Source organism: Corvus cornix, chromosome 21 (assembly GCF_000738735.6).
Source record: "Corvus cornix cornix isolate S_Up_H32 chromosome 21, ASM73873v5, whole genome shotgun sequence".
Lineage (NCBI taxonomy): Eukaryota > Metazoa > Chordata > Aves > Passeriformes > Corvidae > Corvus > Corvus cornix.
The window spans coordinates 5,885,196-5,897,845 of NC_046350.1; the positions used below are offsets into that span (position 1 = coordinate 5,885,196).

The 12,650-nt window shown below is 46.8% G+C and overlaps 1 protein-coding gene across 4 annotated transcripts in view; it reads right to left on the reverse strand.

The window, feature by feature from the left end:
- RERE (arginine-glutamic acid dipeptide repeats) overlaps positions 1-12,650 on the reverse strand; it is a 176,029-nt gene that overhangs the window by 136,260 nt on the left and 27,119 nt on the right. Inside the window, exon 1 of one of the 4 annotated variants that reach the window (XM_039563937.1) lies at positions 890-905. The exons of the other annotated variants lie outside the window; for them this stretch is intronic. The gene's annotated coding sequence lies outside the window, so the exon portion shown is untranslated. Of the gene's footprint in view, positions 1-889; positions 906-12,650 lie in introns of those variants that run through there. 4 annotated transcript variants of the gene reach the window in all.

Here is a 12,650-nt window from a genome sequence, read left to right on the forward strand (position 1 = left end):
CGTATCTGTGGAGCATCTGAACCTACACTTCGCTAGGTTTCTATTCTCCACTTCCGTCTACTTCAGGCCCAACGTTAATGTTAAGTTTAAAACAGCAAAGAAAGAAATTAAGTGGCCTTGTCACCCGCCATTTCCACTCCCCGACAATTAAAGCAGCCCCATATGGCTGTAAGGAGCCATCCAGCCACACAATGCCCCGTGCACGGCAAAGCCACATGGACTCAGACCAGCTTAAAACCAATTGCAAAACAAAGCAGAGCTGGTTTCTTCCTCAGGAAACAAAGTGGCCGAGCAGGTCTCCTGTCACTATCTTAAAACACCATTAAACACCGTTAAAAAAGTTACACCACACACTGTCCCAATTAGTACTTCAAAGGCATTCCATTGTACCAAGCGTAATGAGAAAGTACTTTCTTCCAGGATAAGGAAAATGCAATCCTTATCTCCTTATCTCATTTGCTTTTAAAAAAGAGAATTAAACACAGCAGTCCGGTTACCCGAACTGTTTATATTTAGAACAGGGAGGTAAAGCATTTGTTATGGAAAAAAAACCCCCCGTGCAGCCTTTAGAGCGTTCTGAACTTCCCAGGACAGTAACAACCTACCCACGCCTCACCTACCAAGTCGATCCAACTTTTTCTGGAAAAAAAAAAAAAAAAAAAAAAAAAAAAACAACAAAAAAAAACCTGGAGTAACCCAGAGCGGAAAAGAGAATTAAGTCAAGCCTTTCCTCCATCCAGGCAGTTATCGTTGGCCAGGTAACAATTAGTCAACTTGAAGAGCAACCTTAATTCTCCTCGTGGGAATACAACTTGTAAGGCACCGAGTCACCCAATCCATCGGCTGCGGGCCCCGCTCCGGACCCCCGGCGGGCACGGGGGGCACTCACCGCGGCTCCGGCTGCGGGCGAGCCCCGAGCCCCGAGCCCCTGCCCCGCTCCGGCCCCGCACAGCCGCGGCCCGGCGCTGCCGGCGGCGGAGCCCGGCGGGAGGAGCAGCGGCAGGAGGAGGAGGGCTCCGGGAAGGGCAGGCACGGAGGAAGCGGGGCCGGGAAGCGCAGCCGGTGAACAAAAGGAGGCCCCTCCGCCGCCGCCGAGCAGCTGCGCCCGGAGCGGAGCGTCCCGGGCCCGCCGCCCCCCGCCCCGCCCGGCCCCACGCACCGGCACCGGGCCGCTCCTGCGGCGGGGGCGGCTCGGCACCGGGGGCGGCTCGGCACCGGCACCCGCCGCGGCCCCGCTCCGCCTCCTCGCTCGGCCCCGCCGGAACCGGGAGCCCCGTGATTGATGGCAGCGCTTGAAGAGCGTGGTCAGCGAGAAAATGCATCTGCGAGCGGCGGAGCGCGGAGGCGAAGCATCCCCCGGGCGCCCGGCGCTCCCAGCCCGCGGTGCAGCACGAATATCAATGCACGGCCCCTCGCCGCCAAGCATAACACAGGGGGTGGGGAAATGCAGATAAATCGGGGGCCGGAGGAGCCCTCCACGCGCGGCATTCAGCCCCGGCATGGGCGAGGAAGGGATGCTGGCCAGGGCCACGTTCAGAGACCCTTTGCACAGGGATTTGGCTGCAGCGCATTCAATTAGTGAGCCATTTTGTTCAAAATCTTTCCTACGACGCCTTCCTTCCCCCCATTAGAGGCAGAAATTCATCTGCTCAGCCAAACATGTTCCTTTTAATTGTATGTAATTGGCTTTTTTTAAAAGAATGAATATTTATCTTACTGTGCATCTCCACGCAAACCTGTAACTCATCTCCCAATGGCTGGTGTTGTTCCTCAACACCACAACCATGACCTTTCAGTTGTTAGTGCCGACTTAATTTTAGAGCAAAGCTCTGCTATTTCCCTTGCAGAATAACATGCAAAACAAGTCATCTATGTAATCCATTACCTCGGGGCAACGCACACTTTATCCCTGCCAAGCAAATCCATTTCCTAGCCGTACAGTAATATTTTACCTATAAAATAAATATGGGAGTACACCACCTCAGAGCTGGTTTTACAAAGCCAAGTTAAAAAAAAAAAAAATTCGAAAAAATGATAATCATTAAGGTTCACAGACCCGGTTAATTAGAGCAACACCCTCAAGTACTGCCTGCCAACTTCATCCTTCCAGAGGCTGCTAATTATTTGTAGTTGTGTATCTTCCCCCTATTTATCCAAACACATTTATACCACTTCCATACTAGAGCCCAGGAGTCCTTCAGGAGACAAAGATCCAAGTTTGAAATTTATTCTGTACTTTCTAGAAATAGCTTCCTAAAACCACCCACCCAGGCGAAGCAGCTGATTAATTCCAACACGCCCTTGCCGCGTCACGGGACTGCTGTGATCAATACAAACTGAGGGTGGTGTAGGCACGAGCTGCACTCCTGCAATATTCATCGTACAACAGCTCCTGAACTGGAGCCTGTCTTCACCAGACCTGGTGCAAAACAAGCTTTGTAACCAAGTAGCCGTGTGATAGCTCCAAACCTGCCAGAGCTGAAACTCAATCCTCAAGTCACCACAAAGCAACCACATCGTGTTTATCCTCACTCCTCAATTTTCTAATCAAATGTGGCCCAACACCTGGCAGATCATAGAAGGGAACTGACTGCTCCAGAGTGTATTTAAATCAGCGTTTACTCCTAATGACTTCCAAAAGAGCTTTCCAGCAGGAAGTTAATTCAGGCCAGGTTTCATCATTTGAAAAACACCCTGTTTGATGGTTCTCGTTCAAAAACACCTTATCCCTTTAGGGCAGGTGACCCAGCCAGCTTGGATCACAAATCCCTAAAGTCAGTATATATTGGAAAAACGCACTCAGATAATAATAACAACTTTAAAATGCATGGATTTTTTTGTATCCCATCAGGATGAAAGTTGTTCAAACAGTGCAGAGCACAGCATCTGGCAGCCTGAGCACAGCAACAGAACTGGAGACTATTCTTGAATCTCAGACACCGTCTTGCAAATCCAACACAAACCAACTTCCGAATTCAGCAGTGTGGGAGATGGCAGAGAAATCATCTCAAGTCCCATCTGTTTGTATACAGCATACTGGAGATCCTTGAATGAGCAGAACAGCCACAGCACTCAATCACTGACATCAGAGACAACTCAACTTTCACTAATTGGCTTTCCTAGGAGATATGGAGATCTGCCCCCATTTCAGAGACTAAAATGAAAAACATGCACAGAGTACAGCCTCAAGCTCCATTTTGCAATAGGGACTTTTTATCTTGTCTTTTGAAAATGGACTATAAAAGATATTTTCCTGGTCATGAAATACACCTTTACTAGTCACAGCATTATAAACCTTACAACAGCATTTCTGAAAAGCTGGATATCTGAAAAAGGGAGGGAAATGTCCGTTACACATTCACAAAGCCCATCAAGACTAGGCAAAATCTTTGTTCACATGGGTCAGGAAAATACACTGGAAAGAGGAGACCTTGAGTGGAGATTCCCTGAATGGACAGGGTTGGAACCACTGCCCAGAGACCTCTCACTCTCAGAGAGCTCTTTGTGGTGTTTGGTCCAGCGTGCATCAGTCCTCTGGTGTTGCACAATGAAATAAAGCTCGACTCCTCCGCCTGCAAAATCCATCCCAGCTTTCTTGGCAGGCTCCATTTATCAAAACAAGCCTGTCATGTCGAGTACCATTAACAGATAATGAACTGAGACAAGGGATGCAGTTACAAGCAAAGCACTCCGCATGCTACAGGCCTGAGCACACAGCCAAGGGAGCTGATATTTACTATAAACATCATAATTAAATAGAACACCTAGCTGAAGAAACATTAAGGTCGTGACAATAAACAACAGAAGCTGGAAATCTGAAGAAATACGGCTTTGACTTGCTGTCAGTAATTCCTGACACTGCTCAAAGGCATGTGCACATCCACCCCTGCACACCTTCTCTTCTCGCAGCTAAAATCTGGGAAGCACCTGTTAACTTGCAGTTTTCGGCTTTCAGCGCTTCCCCTGAATCCTGTAACACTTTGTATCCTGTACCCACGCACTTCAGCTCATGAAAGATTGAGCACTGAGAAGTGACAGACAGCGTATCTTCAAAGGGCTGGAAAATGTGCTGCTTTCGAGACACACGACTCATAACAAACGCGAATAATTCATAACTTCGCATGAGTCCGACCCTATTGGAAGAATATTAAACACAGACACACAAATCTGAGAAATATTAAATAAAGATGTAATCCCTCAAAGACACAAGACTATCAATCAGCAGCATTCCCCACTTCTGACAGCATTAGCCATTGAGCACACATAAACATTTCACCTGCTGGAAAAACCGCTCCAAAGGAGCAATTCCGGCTCTCCCAGGTATCCACACACTTGGAACACAAACTAACCATAAACAGGCTTAATGAGATTATACAGATTAAATGGGTACATTAAGTTGTTTTTTCAAGAGACACTCACGACCAAGAGGTGCCACAAACACTTGGAAGCAGCTCTCTCTGACTCTGAGTTCACCCATCCAAGTCAGCTTTTAAAGCAGGTTGGAGAACACTGGCGGCTCGCACGGATTGAACACAAAGAAGCCTTAAACTACTTTTAAGAACACGTGGAGATGTGAACATGACAAGTGTTTCCTAAAAGCCAATCCAACACAACTTCCCAGCTTAGGCAAGCAGTGAGTCTAACACACCAACCCCCTGCTAAGCTGAACCTATTTTTAAAAGGGGACTTAACACTGTCTTCAGAGCTCCATGGAAATCAAGCTCTCCCCTCGGATCTGGCCTTGCACAAGGGGAAAGAGGAAGGGAGTAGGTTCATGGAGAACAAACTAACAGCTTAATATTGTCCCAACACTGTTTTCCTTGTGTGTCAGCAATTGCAGCGCTCGTCACAAGTTTCCCTGTCTCTGTCAGTGTGTGCAATCCCAGCCAAAACCCCGGCGGTACCTCCAGTAAAACAAAAACCTGACCAGAGGCAGCTTAAACTGAAAGTGAGCTGGAGAACTCCAAGGGGCCAGCAGCCACCTGGAGATCTCTCAGCAGAGGAGACGAAGCACTGGCCGGGCTGTCAGCAGGAAAGGTCACCTCCCACTGCTGCCAGCAGCAGCGCTGAGTGTCTGTAACCCAGTTCTGACTGTTTGCACTCGGACATCAAAGCACCCCAGCTCTATCTGAACACAAAACCTTTGGTCAGGCGAGAGGTGAGGCTCTGTTCCTGTGCACATCATGCGCTGTTTTCTTGGCACAAACACGGCGAGAGGAACTGATACCCAGCTCTTGACAAGACAGTTACTGCTGTCTACACACAAATTTCTTCAAATCCGCTCGCAGCAAGAAAAGTCGTGTCTGCACTTGCAGATCTGTGAGCACCCACAGGAAACCTGCTCTGAGCTTCAGCAGCCACAGCTCCAGCTCAGCTCCACAGTTACACCAGGGTGCTTCTCCACACTGCTGAAAGGCAGTCTGTGAGAGGAAACTCAGGGCAACTGCCCTGTTGTTACTGCCCCAACACAACCAAAAAGCCATTTTGTGCTGCAATCCCAGCCTAAGGAGGCTCTAAACCCTGCACAGAGTTTAACAGCCACGGCCACTTCTGCTGCGCCACATTTACATACACAGCAGTTCTTACAAACCGGCGTGCCAAGAGTTATTTTATTTACAGTGTAACTGCTGAAATTGCCATGAGCCATTTCCTTGCCTCTCTCAAACCCCCAAAAGGAACCTGTACCCTTTACAGACCACGGACCTTAAGAGGTTTGGCTTTTTTTGCTGGGGTAGATTTTGTTTTGTTTTGTCATGGTAAGGTTGCCCTGTTAAACCGAATTACAACAACTGTGACTCCTTCCCTGTACTTACGTGGGGCTCAGAATATTCCAGGTGACCTCTGGCCAAGCTCTAAGTCCTCTCAGGTCACTATTAAACTCTAGCACCACATCAACACTCGGGGACAGAGGAGCCTCCCAAGCACAGAACAGTCTGAGGAACTTCAGCCTGTTCTTAACGAGCCCTGGGCACAAGAATTGCAGGCGATGCTCTTCTGTAACCGTCACCAGCAACTGCCACCAACTGCCCGGGCAGCCCTGCAGGGTCACTGGAGCCAAACCCCAGCCCACCACACAGGCACGCACCTCGAGCCACACAGAAACGCAAACCAAAGTCTCCCAAAGAAAGAAAAACCAGATCATTCCCAGGACCTGAGGCCTTTCCTGCTTGTTAATACAATTGCTTGTTAGGAGGTAAAAGCTGCCTTGGATTCCCCCTCAGCCTGGAACCTGTGACAGCCCAAAACTGCCACAGGCAGAGCATCCCTCAGAAGAACGGGGACAGGGACCCCAAGGATACAAAGGCGCTGCTTAACTCCATTCTGCTTGGGAGAAATCCCCTGGGTTGTTTCTGCACAGCATCCTGGATGCACGCTGCACTTCTGTCACAGTAGGAATGAAAAAGCAACAGTGGCTGCTCCTCCAGGGAGCTGTGAAGACAATTCACATGCTAACACGTGAGAAAAGCAGGCTTTACAGGAAGGCCTGGCTTAGGAAGCATTGGGGAAACAAACCAACCAAAAATACCAGAAAAACTCCAACCAACCAACCACAACCCAAAAAGGAAGAGCCCAGCCCTGTCAGAGCTCACTCTCAAATGCCCATAGGGTGAAATGAGTGCTCCCAGCAGTGCCAGCCCGGCCCTGCTCCCTGTTCTCCCCTCCTGAACACCCAGCTCTGCCAGGACAGAAACCCCTGAGCCCAGAGCCAGGGACTGTGCTCCACAAAAGGCCAAGGAGAAGCAAACCTGGGGCAGAGAAGGGGACACAGCAGGGTTAAAACCCAATTCGAGGTCAATGATCTAAGATAGCTGCACCTCAAAGAGGGCAAAATTCAGCCAGAAATACAGGATGCTTTTTTGGGGAAGAGAGAAGCGGGGAAAAGAAATCACTTTTTTCCTGGTATTTCTCCTCTGGTTTGTTTTCTCTTCTCTGTAGGGACCAACACTTAAATTCAAAAGTGTTTTTGTACAAAATCCCTGCCCTGGGAAACTCCAAATGACAGAATGGTAAACTGTAAGCCACAAATATTGAAACAAAATCCAGTGTGTCTGCCAGATTTTGTGGTACTTACGGCAAGACACCAACCTGTTCAGCAGCTTCTTGAATTTAACACAAAGGAACGCACACAACTCATTTTAGAAGGTATTATTTTACACAGAACAAAAAAAATCCAAATATTTGTCAAGAAAAGTCATTTAAAAGGAAAAATTTACATACTTGAGAATGTAACAAATGGATTAAAACAAACAAGAAGCTCTTTGTTCTCAGATGAATATAAAAAAAGCAAACAAAATAAAATCCTCACTAGTTAAGTGTGTGTGGGAGGGGTAAAGCCAAAGGAGGGAAGAAAGAACTAAGCAAATGCATCTTTTTCAGCTCTATCAAAGCAGCTGTAAAACAATGGGAGTTTGCCTGCTCTTGCCTCCAGTTTAAACTAAAAGTAACTCTGGGAATGGAAAACTTGATACCTCCATCAAGAGCCTGTGGAATGTTTAAACTATTATAACATAAAGCATGCTCATACTCACGCTGAAGGAAATGACTCCCAAGTGCTTCCTCTGCAATCCTCCTCCCAGAGCCAGACAGATCCTTTACCAAGGGATTTTCTCAACACAGAAATTGAACTACCAGAGATGTAAAATTTGCAATGGATTTACAGCCTTTTATTGAGATCACAGAGGAGATGGGAGCTGGGGCTGCAGCTCGGTTTTTGGGGCAGTAATCACTCCCACATTCAAAGGCCTCTGAAAATTCAATAGATTTTTTTTTTCAAGTGACAACAACCACAGGATGTGACCGTACCTATAATAACCTCTCCCTCCAGACAGGCAGATAAGCTCTAAAAACAGGAAGTTTCTACTATAATCTTGAAAAAATATCAACAGTCTGAAACCACACAACTCCAGTTCAGTTACACGAGGAAGAAACTCTTCACTTCTCAAAATTACAGGACAAGATACTCAGTGGATGCAACTAATTCAGGTATTGCTCCACCACACGTCCCCAGAATCCCCTAAAACATTGAATAATGTGAAGATTCTCAGTTTATCTCTCCTCTTTTCCCTCCACAGCTTCTAAGAATAAGCAAACAAGACAGCTTCACTCCCACAGGAAGCATTATTATTTTAGCAGTTTGCTGGACTCATTTTGATTTGTTTTTTCTCCAGCAGACGGGGATTTACTGGTGCAGAGCTGTGTTTCACACAGCACTCAGTCTGCAGCCACCTACACAGGAACTTTTAGTCAACTGAAAGGAAGCAGCAGATTTTTGATAGCTGCTATCAACCAATTAACAGCCAAAAAAGCTTCTCAAAATTAGTTTCACAATGTTGCTCACGCTGGAGATGAGGAGGTGGCAATAGTTAAGCAGGGCTTACACCATCTTAGAAAACACTCTCTCAAAAGCAATAGATCCTGCTGTATATTTTAACATAAATCAGCTTCATGCTGCTTGTCAACACAATGCACGTTCTCCTGTCAGTATTCAACATAAAACAAAATCACACTAAAGGCTTAAAACTCCCATTCTCATGGCTGTGTTCTGACTCTGAACTTCCTTCAAATTCTCAAGTAAAACACACAACAGTCTTAACTCCATTCATGTTGGTTTCATGTGTACTGCAGCTACTACAGGAACTTTCAAACTCAGTATTTTTAGGAAGGCTAAACCTGCAACACATCAGTTTGTCCCTTACACTGTTCCTTCAGTGGCCTATTAAAGAATTCAACAAAAAAGGCATCCCAGGTCTTCTGTTTAGCTGACTGTTCTTGTGATATGGAGAGAAAACAGCAAAAACTTCAAATACATAACCCCCACCAGAATCAGGCAACCAAATAATTCCAAGGCATCCTAGCAGCAAGGATGTGTGAGAGGGATTTATGGAATTTCTTGGAAGTCCTTGCAGAAAACTGTAAAATTCCAGAGTCCCATTCCCTGCCACCCTAAGCTGTGTCCCAGGCATTACATCTGGGATGAAATAATCACCTGCAGATTGCAAATCAAGCCCTGAAACACACGGACAGAGAGAGTCAATGCCATAAAACAAACATTCATTTAAGGAAGTCGTCACATGTCCTACACGGAATTCACAGGAAAACAAACACTCCTGGACAGAAGGAGCGCGGGAGGTGCAGAGGATGTGAGGCACATTTCCCATGTGGCAACAAACAGCTTTCCAGCCAACACAGAACCAGCAAAACCCCCTGGAACAAAAAGGGCTCCAAAGCGTGCCCAGCCTGCAGTGAGGGGACAGGGCCCAGCTGCAGCATTGCCATCTAGTGCCAGCCTCCAAAGAGAGTGGAAAACCCACCCAAACGCTGCAGATCCAAGGGGAGAGCCTTGAGGTCGCAATCGAAAATTGGGCGTTTTCAGTTCTGCCCTCGGGTGCTGCCAACAGCCCCAGCGAGAGCACTGAGGGAAATGCATAAAGCACAAAGCTCAGCAGCATCCCGGGAAGCTCCTTAATGTGCCCGGCTCCCCCTGCAGCTGCCAATTCTCTCATTAACCAAGCCACGAACCAAGGAACAACAAAACCAGCGTGCAAATGGCACAGGAGCCCAGAGAGGGCCACAGGAGCCCAGAGAGGGGCACAGGAGCCCAGAGAGGGGCACAGGAGCCCAGAGAGGGGCACAGGAGCCCAGAGTGGGGCACAGGAGCCCAGAGTGGAGCCCAGAGAGGGGCACAGGAGCCCAGAGTGGAGCCCAGAGAGGGGCACAGGAGCCCAGAGAGGGCCACAGGAGCCCAGAGTGGAGCCCAGAGAGGGACACAGGAGCCCAGAGAGGGGCACAGGAGCCCAGAGTGGAGCCCAGAGAGGGGCACAGGAGCCCAGAGAGGGGCCCAGAGAGGGGCACAGGAGCCCAGAGAGGGGCACAGGAGCCCAGAGAGGGGCCCAGAGAGGGGCACAGGAGCCCAGAGTGGAGCCCAGAGAGGGGCACAGGAGCCCAGAGAGGGGCACAGGAGCCCAGAGAGGCACAGGCAGATCCCGACGGGTGATTCCCAGAGCAAAGCACGAGCACCTTCCCGGTTCTGAGTGCTGCTCCCTCCCTTTCTGAGCACTCTGTCTGGGTTTTGAGAGGTGAATGACAGGAACTGCTCAATTTTCATGCTAATGTTTTATCAGGAAGAAGTATCCATGTCACATCATGAGCTCATTAACAATCCATTCCTAAGACTTGTATTAAAGCTTGGCAGGCAACTTCCTCATGAAATGAGATCTGCTGCTTTGCTTTTTAGGATCTGAACATGCTGGGGTGGTACATCAAGAGGTGAAAACATAATTTACAGGTTACACTTTGTTCCAGTTTCATAGAATCGTCGTTAAGCAGTCACAGAACACACACCAGGTTATCCATTTCATTCTTTATTACCTTCAGCCACCAAGTTTCAGAAGGGAAACTCTGAAATCACTTATCTGCTGTAGCACACACCTGTGTAACTTCACATTCAGGTAAACACGCAGCTGTCACTCCTCTTGCTACTCCTTTCTCAAGGAAATCTCCCCTTTGGGGTACCAGTAACCAGCCAGGAAAATGTATTGGAAATGTATCTGAAACAAGCTGAGCTCACTGGACAAATGAGGTCAAGAACAAGGCTGACAATTGCGTTAGATTCAGTTCTTGGAATGAAAAGACAAAGTCCCTTTCATGGCTTCCACTACAAAGAAACCCATCATTAGACCTCATTTTTGTCAGTTCATACAAAGGCTGAAGATACAGACAAGTGGTGTTTAAAAGAAAAGCCTTTGAAATCAAATGGCTCCCAAGAATATCCCTCCATCCATGGCTGATGGAAACTTTCCTCCCTTCCCTTCCTTAGTCCAGCTGAAGGTAGGAACCACCATGTTTTCCTCATTAGTTCCAGACCTGGGCTGGGCTGTTTGGTTTGTTTGTTTGTGGGCTTGTTGGTTGCTTTTTTTTTTTTTTTTAAATAACCTTTAGGACATCGCTCTGTTGATTAAACCATTTTCATCCTTCAATGAGTTTGATTCCTATCAGTTCAGGCTGCAGAGAAGACATTGATTTTTACTATACTCAGGATCAAGACAAGTAACAGCTTTTCCAATTAAACAACTGCTCACCACGTTAAGTAGAAAAATATGTCCACAGCAATAATGTGCAAGCATCCAGAGCACTCTGCAATGCCAACAAAAGCTCACACACATGCTTGTAATAACTTTAACCTTTAACTCGAGAAAAGGAGGAAAACTCCATGAATTACAGACAGTTCAGCTCCAGTTAACTCTGCTGATAAGAAGCTGTGGCACTGAGAGAGGCTCAGAATTACAGACAACTCATCTTCCAGCTCAGAATTACCATCATTATACCACACAAATCACCACACTGGGCTTCCACCCACTAAAACAAAAATCACAACCAGAAATGGTCCAGCAGGCTGCTGCTTCTCCTCTCAAATGAAGCTTTTGTACCAAACAAATCCATACAGTTCTTGCATTATAGCCTTTCACAGAGTTGCACTGTAAATCAAATATTTTATTCCATACCCTGCAGCTATTTCCACATTTAATAACTGACATGGGAGACAAGTTTTAATCTCCATCAGGCTGAAACAATTACTATCCTCATAACCACTCAAGTCAGAGGTAAAAATTATGAGATTTCTATTACCTGATTGCATATTCAAGGAGAAACAGTTACATTTTTCCAGAGGAAAAAGTCAAAGTACTGTCAGTGGAACAAAAAGGAGGAACCCAAACAATCACAGTCCCTAATTTTGCATGTGCCAGAATGGCCAAGCACTCCAGGCACTCAAGACTTTCCTTTAAACTAGAAAAGAAATGCAACAGCCCTGCCAAAAAAAACAGCAAAGAGACAAGAGATCTGACCAGACATGACACTTGCAAATGCAAATATTCCCTGGCCAAAAACTCGAGCTTCAGATGAGCCCTTAAACTTTTTTTGGCATCAAGGAAACTATTCCCACGCTTAGAGAAAAAAAATCTATTGAAAATGTACCTGAATTAAAGAGATCTGGGAGTCACCCTGTGGTGCAGCCCAGCCCCAAGCACCTAAGAACCATCAGCACTTTGAGGCTTTACAGTGACCACAGAAATCCCCTCCCAAGGACGTTTGGGGAAGGGTCACAGGACTGGTAAATGAAAGGAAAAGATGGAAGTGTCACACAGACAGTTACAGCCAACAGGAAAACAACCCCTGTGTGAAATCTCACTGTGGAACTTGTCTATTATTACATGTTTTACTACCAGTTATTACTAGCTGCTGGAAAGGGATATTAAAAATCACAGCAGGTCAAGACACTGCTTCTTTCTCTATTAATATATTGAGGCAAAAATGCAGTGATTTACGTCTTGTCCAAGAAGGGGAGAAAAAGCCATCAAGTTTGAACCATTCATCCTTTTATTTATGCTCTATAAAGACCTCCAAAGATACTTAAACATCCAGATTATTTAAATCAGCATGAAAACACACGGAAGGATGTTAGAGCTCAGTGCAGGAATCCCCCCAGAGCTAAATAATTAAGCAGCATCTTCCAGAGAAATTCTCCAGGCCAAACTAATATTCAGGTTTCCAATAAAGCGAGAGCCCATGCGGTTGGGGAGAAGGGCAGAAGGGAGGCAGAGCGATTTTTATTGTTTTTCTTCAGCAAAACGTCATCAGTGGCTGTTAAAGAG